Source organism: Saccopteryx bilineata, chromosome 1 (genome assembly GCF_036850765.1).
Source record: "Saccopteryx bilineata isolate mSacBil1 chromosome 1, mSacBil1_pri_phased_curated, whole genome shotgun sequence".
NCBI classification, from domain to species: domain Eukaryota; kingdom Metazoa; phylum Chordata; class Mammalia; order Chiroptera; family Emballonuridae; genus Saccopteryx; species Saccopteryx bilineata.
Window position 1 is genome coordinate 202,863,148 of NC_089490.1, and position 19,790 is coordinate 202,882,937.

The 19,790-nt window shown below is 44.5% G+C and overlaps 1 non-coding gene across 1 annotated transcript; it reads left to right on the top strand.

Annotated features, from left to right (window-relative positions):
* Positions 1-8,315: 8,315 nt before the first annotated feature.
* LOC136321671 (U6 spliceosomal RNA) lies at positions 8,316-8,424 on the top strand. The gene has a single exon (XR_010728810.1). It is a non-coding gene; the product is annotated as a U6 spliceosomal RNA (small nuclear RNA).
* The last annotated feature ends 11,366 nt before the right edge of the window (positions 8,425-19,790 follow it).

Below are 19,790 nucleotides of genomic sequence, written 5' to 3' on the forward strand. Positions count from 1 at the left end.
AGGAGCTGTTGTGGGTAGCAATAGCAATCTTACTTAACAGTCTTATTGGTGTATTTGATAGTTTCTTTAGATTTATAGCACGAGGAGTTCTATAAGCAGTTAGAGAGATTTTACTATGCCCTGTAAACGACTACTCATTGTAGTTTTTCTATGGAATCTAGAAGAAGGGAATAGACCCAGTGTTTCCAGTGAGTGCTGAGGGGTGACAGGGCCAGGATGGTGCCTGCCCACACCAAAGCTCAGGAGGCAGGCATCACAGAAGACTGTGCTCTGCCACCCTCCTCCTTGGCCTCCTGACAGCTGGTGGCACTGTCACTGGGGAACTTGCGGAGTGGCCGACAGCAGTGCCAGGCTCTGGACACACGCCCACTTCTGCAGTTCAAGGAGAGGAGGACTGATCTGTTTGGAAGAGAACTGAGTCACTCATGCCACTGTGGGAGCAGGCGATCCATCTGATCCTTGGTGACATGGGGCCAGGATCAAGTTCTCCTGCGCTGCCTCTTTTCCGGGGCCTGTCCCTGCTTCTCTTGGAATGTCCCTGCTGCCCCGTGGCCCAGCAGCTAGCCTCGGCCCCAAAACCACCCCCTCTCCACCTGCCATGGACACGCACCAGGACTGTGCACGGGGCTGAGCAGGGGTCATGGCTGCCACAGGCCCAGTGTGGGTGGCATTGATCCTGAGCCTCCCAACAGCGTGTAAGAGTAGGGCGTTCCTGAGCCTGTAGAGTGCTTCTGGAAGGTATTCTGAGTTGATGCACAAGGTCGCCTCACTTGGGCTTTCAGCCCTGGGCTCAAGTCACCTGTTCTCCATAGGTGAGGGCTCCCTTTGACCTTAACAAGTATTTCAACTGTAAGACATGATGCACAGATTTGAATTTGGTTTTAAATACCAACTATATAAAAAGAAGGCTGGAAAATCTCAATGTTTTAAAGGTTTTATTAAATTTTTATAGTTCAAATATATTACTATCAGTAACATGTTTTATTAGCTAAAAAATTTGTAAGGAAAGCAAAGGATAATTTACATAGTCTTTCATTCTAACCCATTAAGCTCTTACGAGACTTAGACTATAGAGAGAAATGGCTTTCAGAATGAATTTAGAAAGAAAATTCTAATTAAAAACAGGAAGGCCACCACATGTCTATACTATTGATAAATAGTTTGAGTTGAAAAAGATGAGACAGAATTAATCAAGTTTTAGCTGAATAGAAGAGTAATGTCAGCACGGTGATGCAATTGAAGACTGTCAGACACCTCGCAGATAATGATGCTGAGTGTTCCTACTAGAACACATTTGTGTCGTCGGTTGAAGCCAAGGTCAGGGAGCAGTCAGAGCTCAGAGTTCTGAACTGAGAACAGTAAGTTGGTGCATTCTTACGCCATTTTAAAGAGGTGGGATGCAAATATACTTCCTCTCTTAGAATCTCCAAAATCAACTCTAATATTCATCTCCTAACGCAATACATGTATGACCACTACTCCTCCATGAAAAACGGGAGATTCTTCCAAAACAGGAATCACTGTGAAATGCAAGGGTCCCCTCCAGACACGAAAGGGGGCTGCATCCAAGCTGCACCCGGCCCCTGACTCGGAACACAGGAAGGACATCCCGCAGGAGACACGCACAGAGCGGACCGGCTCTCTCTCGGGACCCCTAAGCTGCCCCTGGGCCCTCCGGCTGGCTGGCTGGCTGACGACGTAGCCAGCGAGGTTCACCAACTACATGAGAGACACCAAACACTGGTTCATCAACCTGCACAGGCATTGTCTTAAACTCCCGGAGAGAATGGTTTGGTTACTCTGTGTTCTAGAACCCACCTTAGACCTGAGACTAAAGTGGGGTTTCCTGCTGCCTTTGCAAATATGAAACATGGGTCAGATATGTCTGTGATGGAGGGGGGGGAAGAGAAGGAGAGAGAGAGAGAGAGAGAGAGAGAGAGAGAGAGGGAGAGAGAGAGAAAGACTCCAGGTCCACGAACTCACGCAATCATGTGGGAGAGGATGGCAGGTCGAGAGACAGATAGTGGTGGGTGCTCACGGCCTATCCATACACTGATCCCGCCCACTTAGGAAAGGAGACCCAATAAACAGCAGGCTTTAACCAATCAGCTGCTCCTCCTCCTCTGGAAAGAGCAAACAAGGAGAAAGGGGACCCAGAGAGAGAAGGAGGTCCCAACAGTGGAAAGTCAAGTGTTTTCCCTGTGCTCCATGATGTCGTTGGCGTCACTGGGCTGAGCATGTGTTTCAATGGGCTGTTGTGTGCTCGCTGGGAACATTATACTGGTGTTTCTATGGGAGAAGGTGCTCTGAGCTCTAAGTAAGTGACTCATCCATGAATTTGCCACCCAGCAAGTAGACTTAGCGGCTTTCCAAATGAGCTGTTTGCCTCAACTGTGGCAGTCTCTGCAGGAGTCGTGGCTTTGTCAGCAACACCTGGACAGCCCCCCCCACCCCAAGTTCTACAGGATGAAAGTGCAGACGCATTGTCTTCTTAGACTATGCCAGCAGATACATATATTTCAGCAAATAGCACAAATCGGAGTGAATTCAATCACTTAAAATAAGCTAGCCAATGCAGACAAAGGGGAAATTATTCTAAAAGTACTAGCGTTTTCTTCTGGTTTAAATTACACCACAATTCTTCCCTGTACTAAAAATGATCGGATCGGTTAGCTGCCAGTACATTATAAACCCCATCCCAAAGTCAGTGGCTCCAAACAGAAATGACCAGACCTGCACGTCAGGTCGGTGAAAGGTAATCTTCAAGGCCCCTGAAGGGCTGGGCTCAGAATGGGATTGTGTCATTTCCATTTCACTCTGTTGCCCAAGGCCAGTCACAGGGCTAAACCCAAAGTCAGGGGGTGGGGAACATATCCTGCTCCCTGAGGGGGAAGAATTGCAGGCCAATGGCAAAAGGCAGGGACACAGGAAGAGGCCGAGAATTGGAGCCCACCGTGCAATCTACCACAATGATTGCTCTCCGATAAAATTTTAGAACATTACTACTTGAAGATTCAGGTGCTCTGTGAGCACATGGGGGCCCCAGGAACAAGGGAGCAGGCAAGCTTTTGGGAGGGGAGGCATGTCTCACAAAGGCACCAGGCCTGAACTGAGAGTCTTTGAAAGCACGTTACCCATCGGTCCTGCAGAGGGCGCTGTACAAAGCCAGTGGGGCCTTTTCCATGAACTCGGGTTACTGGGAGGTGGATGCCAGACAGAGGCAGAAACACAGCAAAGGCTAAGGAACTAAAGGAAGTGGGGACACCTTACCAGCTTCGAGTCGTCCCAGTTAATTGGGGAAGACTTTGGGAACGGCCCTGGGGTGCTAGGGATATGCCTGTGGGTCACTACCCTCATCAGGGTTCCACAGAGGAAAGAACTATGGAGCAATTGGCTTGGTGACTGTGCTTAAATTTTGTTCGGAGAGTCTATAAATGTAAGAGTTATATTTTCCTAAAGCTCTCTCCATAGCTGTGCTAAGGGGCCCCCTCCCCCCACGACCTTTCCCTTCTAGTATTGGCTTAACAATATCTTTGCCAGTTTTTACACATTTTCAGCCTATGTTGGCTGTTCATCTGATCCTGGCATTTAAGATGAGGTCCTGTTCTCAAACTAGATTAGAAGCTGATCTTCCTCCTCCAGCTCGGGCTGGCTCTGGTTCTGCCCCCATCTCTTCCTCCCTTCTCTACCCGTGTTTCCATGAGTGCGGGGGGGGGGGGGGTGTCACAGAGCTGCAGGGCTCTCCTGGGCTGACCGTGACCACACTGTTGCCCCATGTCTACAGGGGCTCCAACATTTTTTGCAAATGAAGGGTGACAGTGGGTGGGAAGGGGGAGGCTTATTCCTGTGCAGCTCCCCTGGACCTGGCTATCCTTGCCTGATTGGGCCATCTACTCTAGGGACACCCCCCCCCCCGCCGCAGTTGGGGGCATTTACCTGTAAAGCATGTGCCTCTCTGCCAGCACCCACCTTTCCAACACTCCCGCACACACATGCTGCCTACACTGCCCCGAACGACAGCCGGTTCTCACCTGCCCACAGAGGGTGAAGTCGTCAGGCAAACATGGGATCCGACTTTGAACAGACACTGACAGAGAGCTTTGGAGTCAGGCAACGCTTGTTTCCAAACTAAGCTCAGCCACTAACTCCTGACTCTGGGTTTCTCCACCTGGGAACTCCTGTGCAGGGTTATTGTGATAATAAAATGGACGGATGCCATTTGGCACTCACACACAAGGTGTTGGCTACATTAGTTATGTTACCTCACCATCCCATCCTCCGTGCCCACCCTCTGTGTCTTCCTTGCAACCTCTGTGTAGGTGTGTGTCTCTGTGTAGACAGAAATACTTGTGTGTGTGTGAGTGCATGTGTGTGTGTGTGTGTATTAAAATTTAAGCCTCTGATATTTTTGCCCCTTGAATCCATATTATATTACTGGTGCAGAAAAAGATATTTGGGACATAATCTTCACCATTCAGTAGCAATCGTCCCGAGTTCCTATATGACTCATCAAGCCACAGTTACGGAGGGGATCAGGTATGGACCTCGGCTTCCTGCAGCACGCCTGTGTAGGTGTGCTATTACCAGAAACCCTCCCAAATGCTACCCAGTGCTCTACTGAAATGACTAGGATGAAAGAAAATAAAGACTGAAACAAAGAAATGTGATTGTTTTTATGTCTTACCATCAAGAATATCATTTTAGTTAACATGACACCCTCCAAATGAGAATAAACAAATTTAAATAAAAAAGTTTTTATGCTGATTTCTAAACCAAGTGGGGTTTTACCTGATGAAATCTACAAAGCAGAATATTTATCCTCAAAACATGTCAGCTGCACAAAATCTTACTCATACTTTCACATGCTTCTAATATGGTAGATTTTTTAACAAACTAAATAGGTTGATACCTGGGCTCTATGTCCAGAGGAACAATTATTCATGCAACAACCATTTGCAGAATTACAAAACTTGGGGGGGGGGCTCTGTTCGTCTTCTCTGTTGTTTTAAAGTTTAGAGCTTAGTCTAACAGAGAAGAAACAAAGTAAACAGACCAAGAAAGTCAAACATCAGTGTCTTCCTGCTCTCCTCTACTGCCTCGGCCAGCCCCACCAGCTCCAACGACTGGGGACACCCCCAACACCACCGTGACCACCTCTGCTATCACTGAGCAATCTTTAAAAGCTGTGCTGTGTAAGCCCGGCAGGAAAATATACAAGAATTAGAGAAATCTTGAATCGTAATTTCTCTAAGTTTCACCATCAACAAAATCTGCCCAGCATTGCTCCGCCTTCTCATATTAATCAAGTTATCAGTGTCTTTTGTAAGCTGTGTTTGGTAGAGGCAGTGAAACACACTTTGCCCACCTGCAGCCAGGTCCTGCTTCCATTTACAGCTGTATGCGCGCGCACACACAGACACACAGACACACACACACACACACACAAGAGAGAGGCAGAACTTGTGGTTGGTTTTAGTTCTAGACAAAGGATACACTCACAGCTATGGCCGATTTTGACAAATACAAGTGACTTCAAAAGTTCTGACATACTAGTGAGAAAAGTTCCATGAGTCTCATGTACACACGTAGACCATGGCCAAGGCACCCCAGTAAGAGGATGCTGAAACTGAAGAGTCCCGGAAGTCATGAATTCAAATCTCTCCTTTTACAGGTAAGGAAATAAGCCTTTGACTGTTTCAGGGAAGATTTGAACAACATCTGAAGAGAAAAAAAAAGACTCACAGGGTGTCTTGGCTAATGTGGCCTCCCAGGTGGTTTGGTCTCCAGGGAATGAGAGCTGTCTGTGAGCTATTTGATAACTCGGTCTTAGAAAATGTACAGTAATACAAATCATTCTTGTCCACAGTAATGACTATTTTTTATGTGGAATATAATTGCTGATGGCCCTGTGGACAAAGGCACTGGTCAGACGCAGTCCCCAGTGTTGGTTACAGGACAATAAATAAGTAACGACCTGGGGTGTACTGAACCCCGCCCCGTCCTACGGGATCAGTCTGTGAATGTAAGGCCCACGGACACACTCTGGATCACAGAATATTCTGAGGCTATTAAAGGGGGAAGGGACAATGAATTAAATGGGGCAGGAAAAAAAATCCCTACAACTCTGACCTAGTTCCAATTTTAATATTGAATGAGCCAGAGAAAGCTACACCCCGTGTCTTCAGTGTAATGGCTTCAGACGCAGGCATAGCTTTGTCAGGGTCAGCCTGTCTCTATTCACGGAAACCACCGGCCACGCAGCTCGAGCGCAGGAACAGCCTTGCCGCCAGTGCCGAGCCAAACATGGGCAGAATGCCCCCAACAGCCCCCACTTCTTGGGGCGAGAATTAAAGTCAGGATCCTTTTCCAACGGGGATCTGTTTATTTTACAATCAACAAAGAAAAATTGTTATTCTTTGAGATTTCTTCATTGACTTGGTGATTCTGAACTTAAAACACTGCTTCTAAGAGAGGACTCCCCCCCCCCCCGGGGGTGAACTCACCCTGTGGAAGCCAAGTTTCTTCACGACGGAAGAGAAGGTGTCCTACAGGAAAATACAAGAAGGCAAAAGACGCAGGGCCATCCCAGGACCTTCGGGGCCAGGTGAACTTGAACTCTACGACCCGCTGACTGAACCTCTGGTCTGAAAGGTTCTAAAAGCATCAGTGTAACCAAATTAATTAGATCATAGAAGACTTGAGCTCTGTAGATGGACCTTAGTCGACATTAGCTGCTTCCAAATTCTTGAGTGTTGAGTTCCGTGTGCACTGTGTGGTCAGTGAGATCCTTTACGTCTCTTTGTGAATGCAAATCCAGCTGGGTTGCTCAGTACCAGCAGCTTTGGGCCACGGAGATAAGAAGCCCATTGGCCTTAGTCATCAGTCCCCAAGGGCAGCCATAACAAAGGACCAGGGACAGAGTGGCTCAGAACAGGAAGAATTCTTGTCTCAGAGTATGGGGGGGGGGGGTTTGGATGTCTGGCAGCGGGCACCAGCAGGCCTGCATGCCCACTGAAACCTGCCCAGAAACGTGGCCTTGCCTTGTCCTGGCCTTTGGTGTCCTCCTGGCAGTCTTAGCATTGCAGTTACATGACTCCAACTTCTGCCACCATTGTCTTTGCGGCCATGTTCCTATAAGAACGTCAGTCCCACTGGAGCAGGGCTCTGCCCAATGCCAGTACGACTGTGTGCTAACTAATCACATTTGCAACTACTCTACTTCCAAATAAAGTCACATTCTGAGGGGTTTGTCCCCTGACTAGCAGGGGGCCTGTAACAAGTGGGCTGACAGATGCAGCAGTCGCATGGGACGCCCCCCTGACAGGTCCCACACTCAGGCCAAAAGGTAAGAGTTGGGTCAAAACTGATCAGGAACAAAAAACCTGGAGAAAAACAGAGAATATCCAGAAAAAAGTAGGTCAGACAGAACAAGAAAAACTAAGAAAAATCACCTTGAATTATTCTTTAATACTACCCAAAAAAAGAGAAGTCCTTAGAGCAAAATTCTTCTGATAATGAGGAAAACTAAATTCCCATAAAAATAGGTAACAGAAACTTATCCAGGCCAAATCCCACAGAAAGACACAACGTACTCTCAGTAAAAAAGTCCTGTTTGAGAACTTTCACATCTTGTGAGAGTGAATTAAATGATCGTTTTTACCATCTTAAAATTTCATGAGGAGAAAAAATTCAAAATCTTGACAAATGACTTTCAATTTTGACAAAATAAGGAATGTAGAAAAAAAAGAAAATGAACTACATTGCTAAACATATTTAAAACACATTTAATTTCACTAATCAACTTTCAATTGGTGACTACTGAAATTATTATAATAGTCTAAATTTTTAGTTATTTTTCAGATTTATCCTAGATTCCTAGTTCTTGTTCTCATTTGGTGTTGGCCTTGATTTCAGCCAAATATTGACTTTAATTCTTGGCCCCTTTATCATTTAAAAAAATATGTATTAGTGCACCTTAACCCTGTCAGTTTCACAGTGTGAATGACTAAAGGCGAACAGGGATTCTTCCTCCCAAAAGGAGAAAGAGAGAAGGGGTTGAACTATGGACCCTCAACCTCTCTTTCTATACTCATTAATCAGATTAAATATTGATGAATTATCTACTGCTGGTTTTGGGGGGGGTTGTGGCAGAGACAGAGCGAGAGACAAATAGGGACTGACAGACAGGCAAGGAGAGAGATGAGAAGTATCAATTCTTTGTTGCAGCACCTTAGTTCTTCATCTACTGCTATTTAAAACCACCTGAAAATTTAGTGGCTTAAAACAACAATTTCACCTGTTCATAACCCAATGGGGTGTGATCACTTCAGCTGCACATTTACTAAAATTGAGAAAATAAAGAGAAGATTAGCATGACACCTGCACAAGGATGGCATGCAAATTCATCAGTGTCCTATTCTTTATGAATCGATAGGGGTCAATTCATCAAGAAGAGACAATAGGCCCTGGCCGGTTGGCTCAGTGGTAGAGCGTCGGCCTGGCGTGCAGGAGTCCCTGGTTCGATTCCCAGCCAGGGCACACAGGAGAAGTGCTCATCTGCTTCTCCACCCCTCCCCCTCTCCTTCCTCTCTGTCTCTCTCTTTCCCTCCCGCAGCCGAGGCTCCATTGGAGCAAAGATGGCCTGGGCGCTGGGGATGGCTCCTTGGCCTCTGCCCCAGGCGCTAGAGTGGCTCTGGTCACAACAGAGCAATGCCCCGGAGGGGCAGCAGAGTGTCGCCCCCTGGTGGGCATGCCGGGTGGATCCCAGTCGGGCGCATGTGGGAGTCTGTCTGACTGTCTCTCTCCGTTTCCAGCTTCAGAAAAATAAAAAATACAAAATAATAATAATAATAATAACCTAAAAAAATTAAAAGAAGAGACAATAATTGCAAATATATCAATATATGTTCTCAACACTGGAGCATCTAAATATATTAATCAATAGTAACAGATCTGAAGGGAGAAATAGACAATACAATAATGGTACAGCACTTCAATACCCCACTTTCAGCAATGGATAGGTCACCTAGACAATCAACAGGGAATGTTGGAGTTGAACCATACATTAGACTACATAGACCTAACAGGCATTTCTAGAATATTCTATTCATCAGCAGTAGAATACACATTCTTCTCAAATGCACATAGAACATTCTCCAGGATAGATCATACGATAGGCCACAAAGCAAGTCTTAGAAAATTTAAGAAGATTGAAATCATACCAACTCTCTTTTCCAACCACAATGTTATAACAAGAATCAACAACAAGAGGAAAGTTGGAAAATTTACACACATGTGGAAACTAAACAACACACTCCTGAACAATCAATGGGTCAGAGAAGAAATAAAAAAGGAAATAAAAATAATCTTGAAACAAATAAAAGTGGAAACAGAGCATACCAAAGCCTAACGGATGTACCAAAAGTAGTTCTGGGAGGGAAGTTTATAGCAATAACTGTGTATAGCAAGAAAATAGAAAGATCTCAAATAAACAACCCAATTTCACATCTCAAGGAACTAGAAAAAGAAAAACAAATGAAGCCCAAATTACCAGAAGGAAGGAAATAACAAAGATCAGAGTGGAAATAAGTGAAATATAGATTAAAAAAAAATAGAAAAGATCAATGAAATGAAAATCTGGTTTTTCAAAAAGATAAACAAAATTGACAAACCTTTAGCTAGACTGAGAAAAAAAAGAGAGAAAAATCAAATTAATAAAATCAGAAAGGAAAGAGAAAACATTACAACTGATATTACAGAAATTCATAGGATCATGAGACTACTATGCGTAATTATGGACCAACAAATTGGATGAGCTAGAGGAAATGAATAAATTCCTAGAAACATACAGCCTACCATATCTGAATCAGGAAGAAACAGAAAATCTTAACAGGTCAATAGGTCAGGAAATTGAATCAGTAATCAAAAACTTCCCAACACAGAAAATCCCAGGAGTGGATGGCTCTGCTAGTGAATTCTACAAAATATTTAGAGAAGAATTAACAGCAATCCTTCTCAAACCCTCCCAAAAAATTAAAGAAGAGGAAACACTTTCAATCTTCTTCACTTTATGAGACTACATTACCAAGGTGCCAAAGCCAGGTAAGGATTATAGAAAAAGAAAACTATAGGACAATATCCCTGATGAATATAAATGCCAAAAACCCCAACAAAATATTAGCAAGCTAAATTCAACAACATATTAAAAGTGTCATACACAATTACAAGTGGGATTTATCTCTGGGATGCAAGAATGGTTCAAGATACACAAACCCATAAATATGACATATGACATTAATAGAAAGAAGAATAAAAACCATATGATTATCTCAACAGATACAGAAAAAAGCATTTGACAAAATACAACATCCTTTCATGATAAAAACCCTCAATAAATTAGGTAGAGAAGAAACATACCTCTATATAGTAAAGGTCATATATAACAAAACCACAGCAAACAGCATACTCAATGGTGAAAAAGTGAAAGCTTTTCCTCTAAGTTCAGGAATGAATCCAGGATGTCCACTGTCACCATTCACATTCAAGATAGTACTGGAAGTCCTAAAGTAAAAGGTATCCAAAATGGAAAGGAAAAGGTAAAATTGTCATTACTAGAAGATGATATGATCTTATATATAGATAAAATCCTAAAGATTCAATCAAAAACCTGCTGGAACTAATCAACAAATTCAGTGAAGTTGCAGGATATGACATCAACATACAGAAATCAGTTGTGTTTCCATACACTAACAATGACATATCTGGAAAATAAATTAAAAAAACTATCCCATTCACAATAGCATCAAAAACAATAAAATACCTAGGAATAAATGTAACCATGAAAGTGAAAAATCTGTATAATGAAAACTATAAGATTTTCCTCAAAGAAATTAAAGAAGACAAATAGAAAGGGATCTTATATTCATGAATAAGAAGAATTAATATGGTTAATATGTCCATACTACCCAAAACCCATATATAGATTTAATGTAATCCCTATAAAAATCGAATGGCATTTTTTACAGAAATGGGAAAACAATCCTAAAATTCTTGTGGAACTACTATAGACCCTGAATAGCCAAAGTAACCCTGAGAAAGAATGAAGCCAGAAGTACCATGCTTCCTGATTTCACATTGTACTACAAAGCTGTAGTAATTGAAACAGTTTGGTTCTGGCTCAAAAACAGACACATAGAAGGGAGAGCCCAGAAGTAAATCCCTGCAAAGACTGACAATTAATATTTGACAAGGCAGCCAAGCACATCCAATGGGGAAAGGGTAGTCTCTTCAACAAACAGTGCTGGGAAAACTGGATATGCTAATGCATAAAAATGAAATTGACCCTATCTTATCCCACTCACAAAAAATTAACTTGAAATGGATTAAAGACTTAAACAAAGGACCTGATATGAACATGATAGCAAAGCTCAAGCAACAAAAGCAAAAATTAACAAGTGGGACTATATCAGGCTAAAAATCTTCTGCACAGCAAAAGAATCAACAAAATGAAAAGGCAACCTATGGAATGGGGAAAATGTTTGCAAACCATACATCAGGTAAGGGGTTAATAGCTGAAATGTATAAAGAACGCATACAACAACAACAAAGATTCAAAGGGGGCAGAGATACTGAAAAGTTATTTTTCTAAAGAAGATACCCAAATGGCCAACAGGTTGTTTAACTTCACTAATCATCAGGGAAATGCAAATCAAAATCACAATAGGATATCATCTTACACTGGTAAGAATGGCTATCATCAAGACAAGAGATCACAAGTCTTGGTGAGGATGTGGAGAAAAGGGAACCCTTGTGCCCTGTTGGTGGAAATGTAAATTGGTTTCAGCCCCTATAGAAAATAGTGTGAAGGTTCCTCAAAAAATTAAAAATACAACTACCATATGATCCAGCAATCTCATTTTTGGTTATATATGAAATGAAATTTCATTGAAATTCATTGAAAGAATATTGAAAAGATATCTGCACTCCATGGTATTACAGCATTATTCACAATAACCAGGCTATGGAAGCAACCTAATGCCTGTCAAGGGATGAGTGGATAAGAACTTTGTGGCATTATATATAGTGGACTATAATTCAGCCATGAGAAAGAAGGAAATCTTGCCATTCGCAACAACATGGATGAACTTGAGGGCACCATCTTTAGTAAAATATGCCAGAAAGAGAGACAAATACTGTATGATACCACCCATATACAGAATCTAAAAAAGCCAAACACCTAGAACCAGAGAGTAGAAGAGTGGTCACTGGGGCCTGGGGAAGGTGAACTGGGCAGATGTTGGTCAAAGGGCACAAACTTACAACTAGAAGATGAATAAGATTTGGAGAGCTCCACTCAGCAAAGTTGTATATGCTTCAAAACCGCTAAGGAGCTCCCACATTACGTGTTCTCACCACAAAGACAGAAATGGCAATTCCATGACACATGATAGACGTGTTAGCTTAAGGGATTGTGGTAGTCATATTGCAATATATAAATGTGTCAAACCAGCACATTGTATACCTTAAAGTCACACAATGTTGTAGGTAAATTATAGCTCAATAAACAATACAGTGGGTTGTCAATTTGCACTGGACCTCATCAAGGGCAGGTCCTTCTGCTGGTCCTGTATGGGTCGCATGAGTAGCTGCAGTCCTCAGCGGCTTGATGGTCTAGGGAAGGGGTCAGGAACCTATAAAAAATAATAACATTAAAAATATAAAACATTCTCATGTATTATAATCCATTCATCTCCTACCATTCATGTTCATGGTTGCAGGTGGCTGGAACCAATCACAGCTGTCCTCTGGGACAACACCAAATTTTTATTGGATAATGTGTAATGTACACAGGTCATTGTAAGGTCAGGAAGTAACTTCTCTCCTTTTGATCAAGTAGTCAGCTAGCTAATTGCAGAAACCCTTTTGACGAAGAAGATGGCTAAAAGAAAAAAAGGTGAGGAATATTGTACTTTTCAGCAGGAATGGACAGAGGAATTTGCCTTTGGGGAGAGAGCAGGTTCTGCAGTGTGTCTAATATGCAATGATAAAATTGCATCGATGAAACAGTCAAATATAAAGCAGCACTTCGACACACGCCATGCTACATTTGCATTGAAATATCTGGCGGGGGACAGCAGGAAGAAAACATGTCAAGAGCTACTGTGCAGAGTGCAAGCTAGTCAGCAGCAATTCTGTGTTTGGACCCAACAAGGTGACTGGGATTCAGCTAGCTCTGCTGGTGCTTTAGCAATTGTGAGAAACAGAAAGCCATTCACAGATGAGGAGTATGCCAAAACATTCATGCTTGATGTTGCCAATGAACTTTATTTTTTTATTATTTATTCATTTTAAAGGAGAGAGAGAGAGAGAAGAGGGAGAGAGACAGAGAGAGAGAAGGGGGAGGAGCAGGAAGCATCAACTCCCATATGTGCCTTGACCAGGCAAGCCCAGGGTTTCGAACTGGCAACCTCAGCATTTCCAGGTCGCTTTATCCACTGCGCCACCACAGGTCAGGCCGCCAATGAACTTTTTGACGACTTTTCGGATAAAGACAAGATAATCAAACGAATAAAAGACATGCCTCTGTCAGCAAGAACTGTTCACGATCGTACCATCATGATGGCAAATCAAATTGAGGCAACACAAGTGAAGGACATAAATGCAGCACCATTCTTTTCTCTCGCTTTGGATGAGTCAACAGACGTAAGCCATTTATCCTAGTTTAGCGTGATTGCAAGTTATGCTGTCGGTAACACACTACGTGAGGAAGTCTTGCTGTTTTGCCTATGAAAGCGACAAGAGGGGAGGATTTATTCAAGTCTTTCACTGAGTTCGCTAAAAAAAAATCTACTGATGGATAAACTTATTTTTGTATGCACTGATGGTGCTCCGTGCATGGTGGGGAAAAACAGAGGATTCATAGCGCTTCTTTGTGAACATGAAAAGAGACCCATCCTAAGTTTTCACTGCATCCTACATCAGGAGGCACTTTATGCTCAGATGTGTGGTGAGCAGCTTGGTGAGGTGATGTTGCTGGTCATTCGGGTGGTCAACTTCATTGTTGCCCTAGCTTTAAAACATTGCCAGTTTAAAACACTGCTAGATGAAGTTGGGAATAATTATCCTGGTATGCTTCTGCATAGCAATATGCATTGGTTGTCAAGAGGGAAGGTGCTCAGCTGTTTCACGGCTTGTCTGAGCGCACTTCTCTTGAAATGAAAAACGTCGAGCATCCTGAGTTAGCTAACACTGAGTGGCTCCTGAAGTTCTACTATCTCGTGGACATGACTGAACATCTGAACCAGCTCAATGTGAAAATGCAAGGCATTGAAAATACAGTCTTATCCCTTCAACAAGCAGTGTTTGCATTTGAAAACAAGCTGGAACTCTTTATCACCAACATTGAAATGGGTTGTTTACTACACTTTGAAAAACTGGGAGAGTTCAAAGATGCATGCACAGCAAGTGACCCTGCTCAACATCTTGATCTCCAGCAGCTAGTGGGCTTCACATCTAATCTCCTGCAGTCATTCAAAGCGTGCTTTGGAGAATTTCGTGAGCACACTTGTCTTTTAAAGTTCATCATCCATCCACATGAGTGTGCAGTGGACAGCGCCAACCTGAGTTACATCCCCGGTGTCTCTGTCAGAGATTTTGAGCTACAAGCTGCTGACCTGAAGGCCTCAGACATGTGGGTGAATAAGTTCAAGTCACTGAATGAAGATTTGGAAAGACTTGCATAACAGCAAGCAGAGTTGGCGAGCAAACACAAGTGGGGAGAAATAAAAAAAACTTCAACCCGCGGACCAGCTGATTGTCAAAACTTGGAACACGCTTCCCGTCATATACCACACACTGCAGCATGTGAGTATTGCTGTACTGACAATGTTTGGCTCTACGTATGCATGTGAGTAGTCTTTCTCACATCTAAAGAACGTTAAGACCAACCTACGATCACGTTTAATGGATGAAAGTCTCAATGCCTGCATGAAACTTAACTTTACCACGTATCAACCAGACTACAAAGCCATCAGCAAAACCATGCAGCACCAGAAGTCACATTAATGGTAAAAAGTACTTTATTCATCATTGGTTAGCAACAGCATAACAACATTATTAAAAAGAATTCAGAGACTTATTGTACCTTAAAAGTGTTGGTCATACATAAAATGCACACATTTACTTGTATTTAGTGTTAAACATATTGTATGGCTCTCACAGAATTACATTTTAAAATATGTGGCGTTCATGGCTCTCTCAGCCAAAAAGGTTCCCGACCCCTGGTCTAGGGTGAGTGCTCTTGGCTATGCGGCGGTTGGTATTGGCCATTGCCGGGCCTGACCCTCACGTCTCCCCATGATTAAGAAGTCTAGTCGGGGCTTCCCTACACAGTGGCAGCACACACAGGACTGGGGCAGAGGGGGCAAGGCCACTTGAGGTTGAGAGGTTCAGAAGCCCCACACCACCACTTGCACGGCATTCTGGCAGGGAAATCAAGTCACAAGGGCAGCCCGACTGAAGGGCTGGAGAAAGTAACTCCATCTCTGGGTGAGGAGTGGCTCACTCCCATCATCCTGGGCCTGGGGATGGAGGAATGAGCATGATGGCTTTCGCAAGTAATCCTCCCCAGGTGAGTCAAGGGACAGAGAAAGGCAGGCAGTAGGCAGGGCAGGGGGCCCCCTGAGAATGGAAGGGGACAGCAGGCCGAGGAGGAAGTGTCTGTTGTTTGCAGGCACCCCATAAACAGATGCAGCAACATAGAGGATACATACCCATCAACCTACGAGCAGCAATGTCACACACTTCCAGAGAATAATGTTAACTCTAATAACATTATTCTCTGCTTATCACTACCTTTAAGTCTTTAAAAACCATAATCAGAAAATATATTGAGTAGTGATTCTAGATTTTTAGATTATATCTTGTTGTTAAACTTTGGTATTGTTATGGAAAGTTTAATTAAAGAGAGTTTAAACATATTTTTCTCTTGAGGTAAAAAGTAAGTCAATGAACAGGCTGGGCAGCAGGCGGAGGGTTCCATATACACACAGGTGATCCCTAAACGCTGGCATGATGAAGGAAAGCTTCAGGCTTCGTTTTCCTCCTCAAGGCTTTACAGATTGGACAGCTTTGTCTGTATTTAGATGGTTTAAATGGTGGCCTCATGCCCAGGGAAGAGGGGATGAATATGCCTAACCATTTCTGCCACACAGGGTTGACCTCGCTCACTAATGAGAAAGACCAGCCTGTGAACTTGGCTGGGGAGAGGAGAAGGTGGCTCGTACCATCAGCAGCAGCTGAGACAGGAAACAGAGTCAGGGAGGACAGACTGCGTGTGGGTCACTATGTCGGGGCTCTGTGGTCACCAGGAAGGTTGCTCCACAGCCGCTCCAAACCGTTCCCTTTGGTAAAATCCAGTGCCTGTGGAGCGCAGCTGGACCCAGAGTAGGAAAGAGTCTGTAATGAATGTCTACCAGGGGTCCCCAAACTTTTCACACAGGGGGCCAGTTCACTGTCCCTCAGACCATTGGAGGGCTGCCACATACAGTGCTCCTCTCACTGACCACCAATGAAAGTGGTGCCCCTTCCAGAAGTGGGGGCTGGATAAATGGCCTCAGGGGGTTGCATGCGGCCCGTGGTCGGTCCGTAGTTTGGGGACCCCTGGTAGGCCTTGTTTTTTGAGGGCTCGGCTCTTGTGCATTCTGATCATGGGGGAGGGGGAGAGGGAGGGGGGAGGGGAAGGGGCCAGGGCTGTCTCCCTCAGTATGTTCTCACCTTCAGTTGGAAAATCAGAGCCCAGGAGGGGGATGAAAACCCCTTCCTCTGCCAGGGCTTTTCTGGTGCTGGGTGTGTTCTGAGGGCAGAAAGCCGGTGGGAAGGGAGGCGCCCAAAGGAGCTGCTGGCATCTGGGGGGCTGTCCCCACATGGGAAGGTCCCAGAAAGACTAGCCTCACCAACAGTCTCTCCTTCCTTTTTGTTTGTGGTGACAAATGGGCAATGGTCATCTCCGTTACTTTTTTTTAAAATTTCTCATGACTATTCACTATGAAAAGGGTAAGAATGACCGTGATTGAATGTGACTGGCATCCACACAGCTCAGGGACATCCACAAAAGCCGTCTGAACCATAAAACTGTCAGAAGTGTGACTCAGAATATCTTCTTCAATGTGTGAGAAACTCTGAATTTTGCACATCTTTTGTTTTGGGTATGCATGTGCATACACACACACTTAAACCTTTAAAGCAGTGGTAGTCAACCTGGTTCCTACTGCCCACTAGGGGGCGCTCCAGTTTTCATGGTAGGTGGTAGCGAAGTAACCAAAGTATAAATAAAAAATAGATTTAACTATAGTAAGTTGTTTTATAAAGATTTATTCTGTCGATTCCCGGCCAGGGCACACAGGAGAAGCGCCCATCTGCTTCTCCACCCCTCCCCCTCTCCTTCCTCTCTGTCTCTCTCTTCCCCTCCCACAGCCAAGGGTCCATTGGAGCAAAGTTGGCCCGGGCGCTGAGATGGCTCTGTGGCCTCTGCCTCAGGCGCTAGAATGGCTCTGATTGCAGCAGAGCGATGCCCCAGATGGGCAGAGCATCGCCCCCTGGTGGGAGTGCCAGGTGGATCCCGGGTGGGCGCATGCGGGAGTCTGTCTGACTGCCTCCTTGTTTCCAGCTTAAGAAAAATACACACACACACAAAAAGATTTCTGCCAAACTTAGCGAAAATCTGACATAAAGTACTTGGTAAGTAATTATTATTATATGCTTTAACTTGCTGTAACTCTGCTTTATAAATTTTATAAAGTAAAGTTACTTCCTTACTTTATAAATCACCATTACTGTGGAACCAGTGGGCAGTTAGAAAATTTTACTACTAACAGAGATACAAAAGTGGGCGGTAGGTATAAAAAGGTTGACTACCCCTGCTTTAAAGTAATGTTTTCCCCCCTGAATTTTGGAGAATCATAGCAAGACCGGGTTGTCAGAACAATCAGAAAGTGGATATATTGCATCTTACGTCTTCACTAAAGACACATCTGATGTTCAGTCTGCCGTGTTAAGAGCTGCAGCGTGGTGGAAAACGTTTGCTTCTTTATAATATGCTCTTCAATCATTTTAGGTACTCACTTTTATCAATTCTTTCCAAAGCAGAAATGATCATCGCTGCTGTTGACTTATTAAACATCTCCTTTCTGGGCTGACGTTTGTGTAGCACGTCTGTACTAAGTAGTTTGAGGGAAAAAACGGGTCACCAGCACAAAAGGATGGGGGAAGGCCGAGGTTCATTCCCATGAGGACGACTCCCTGCAGAGAGGGTCACCCTGCACACAGAAGGATGCTGAGAGAGCTGACCGCTGGCCACCGCTGTGTAGTTAAGGAGCGAGATGGTAAAGTAGTGGTGTTATGGGGCTTGTGTTCACTTTGTAGTTGTTTTCTCGTAATGTTTTGGAAAAGGTAGAGAAAAAATTCACCCAACTCCTTACCTTCTTACATCAAGCAATGTGTCCAACCCTCTACCCCCAACCCCACCACCATAGTCCCTGGAGTAAGTCTCTGTAGCCAGAAGAGGTGCTGGTCCAACTCTTCTCTAATAACGGTGCTGTTGTAGACCCCATTCCTCTCGGGTCCCATTCTTATCCTTCCCGTGGGGTGAGGATCCTGGGGCAAAGAGGGGCCACTAGCATGTCCAAAGCCACGCCCCGACAGGCAGTGACACCAGGATTTGAGCCCATTCATCTTCCTCCAGACACATGATGCCACATTGCATTTGTACCGTGATGTCAAAGCAATTTATGGAGGGGATCCTACTTAACTCATCCTTCCAGTGGATAGCGTTTCAATGCAAGCACACTGACATGTTTCACCTTGGGAAGCGGAGTCAAATGTGAATGAGGCAGAGGAAGTTCCGCTGCTGTCATTGTGTTGGACGGGTCATCTCCTTGTTTCAAGACCTCCGGCGGCTCCTTACTGACCCGTACCCTCGTGGTTAATTGAAGAAGTGAACCACGGTGAGAAATGAGAGCACGCTGTAGACACCCAGAGCCTTGTACACTGGACGGGCATCGTGGGCAGCTAGCTAATGCAACATCAATTATTTTAGGTTCTCACTTTTATCGATTCTTTCCAAAGCATTCTACTTCACTGTTGCAGAAGTTCCTGTCCCATCATGCCCCGCACACTCCTATTTCAGCAGGTTCCGTGGCATTTCATTCAACTACGTCATTCCGGTTACGTATGAAGGAAGCACAAACAGGCTCAGAGCAAAGGTAACCGCGCCTTGGTTAGCCCTGTGCTCTGGTGGGTGGCAGAGGCAGATGTCCCCAGCACTGGGGGCCGGGGAGGTGTCTCCCAGGCTCAGGTGCAGGAGACATCAGTGAGCACACTCCACAGAGCAAACGAGGAGCACAGATTATCCATGGAGCTGACTGACGGAACATCAGTTAGGAGAGCTGCTGTTCAGATTCCTCCATCTGGCCTTTGTCATCCTCAGCTATGACCCCAGCATGCCCCCCCAGCATGGACCATCCATGAGACCCTTACCCACACCTCCGCTGCAGAAGTACCCACACTCCCTGTGTTACAAGAAACTTTGTCCACATCCTCCCTGCCGTGGTTAAAGCTGTCCCTGCTCACCACTTCACTGGGTTAGAACAAACCCCTGGACACACAAAACGAAGTGTGTCTTGGGCAAGAGAAAGACGGTTCTTGAATAAATCCCTGATGGTCTGCTCGCACAGGCAGGCTAGTTCTGCACATTGAACCCACAAAGAGATGTTCATAGTATTTGTAACTTTGAG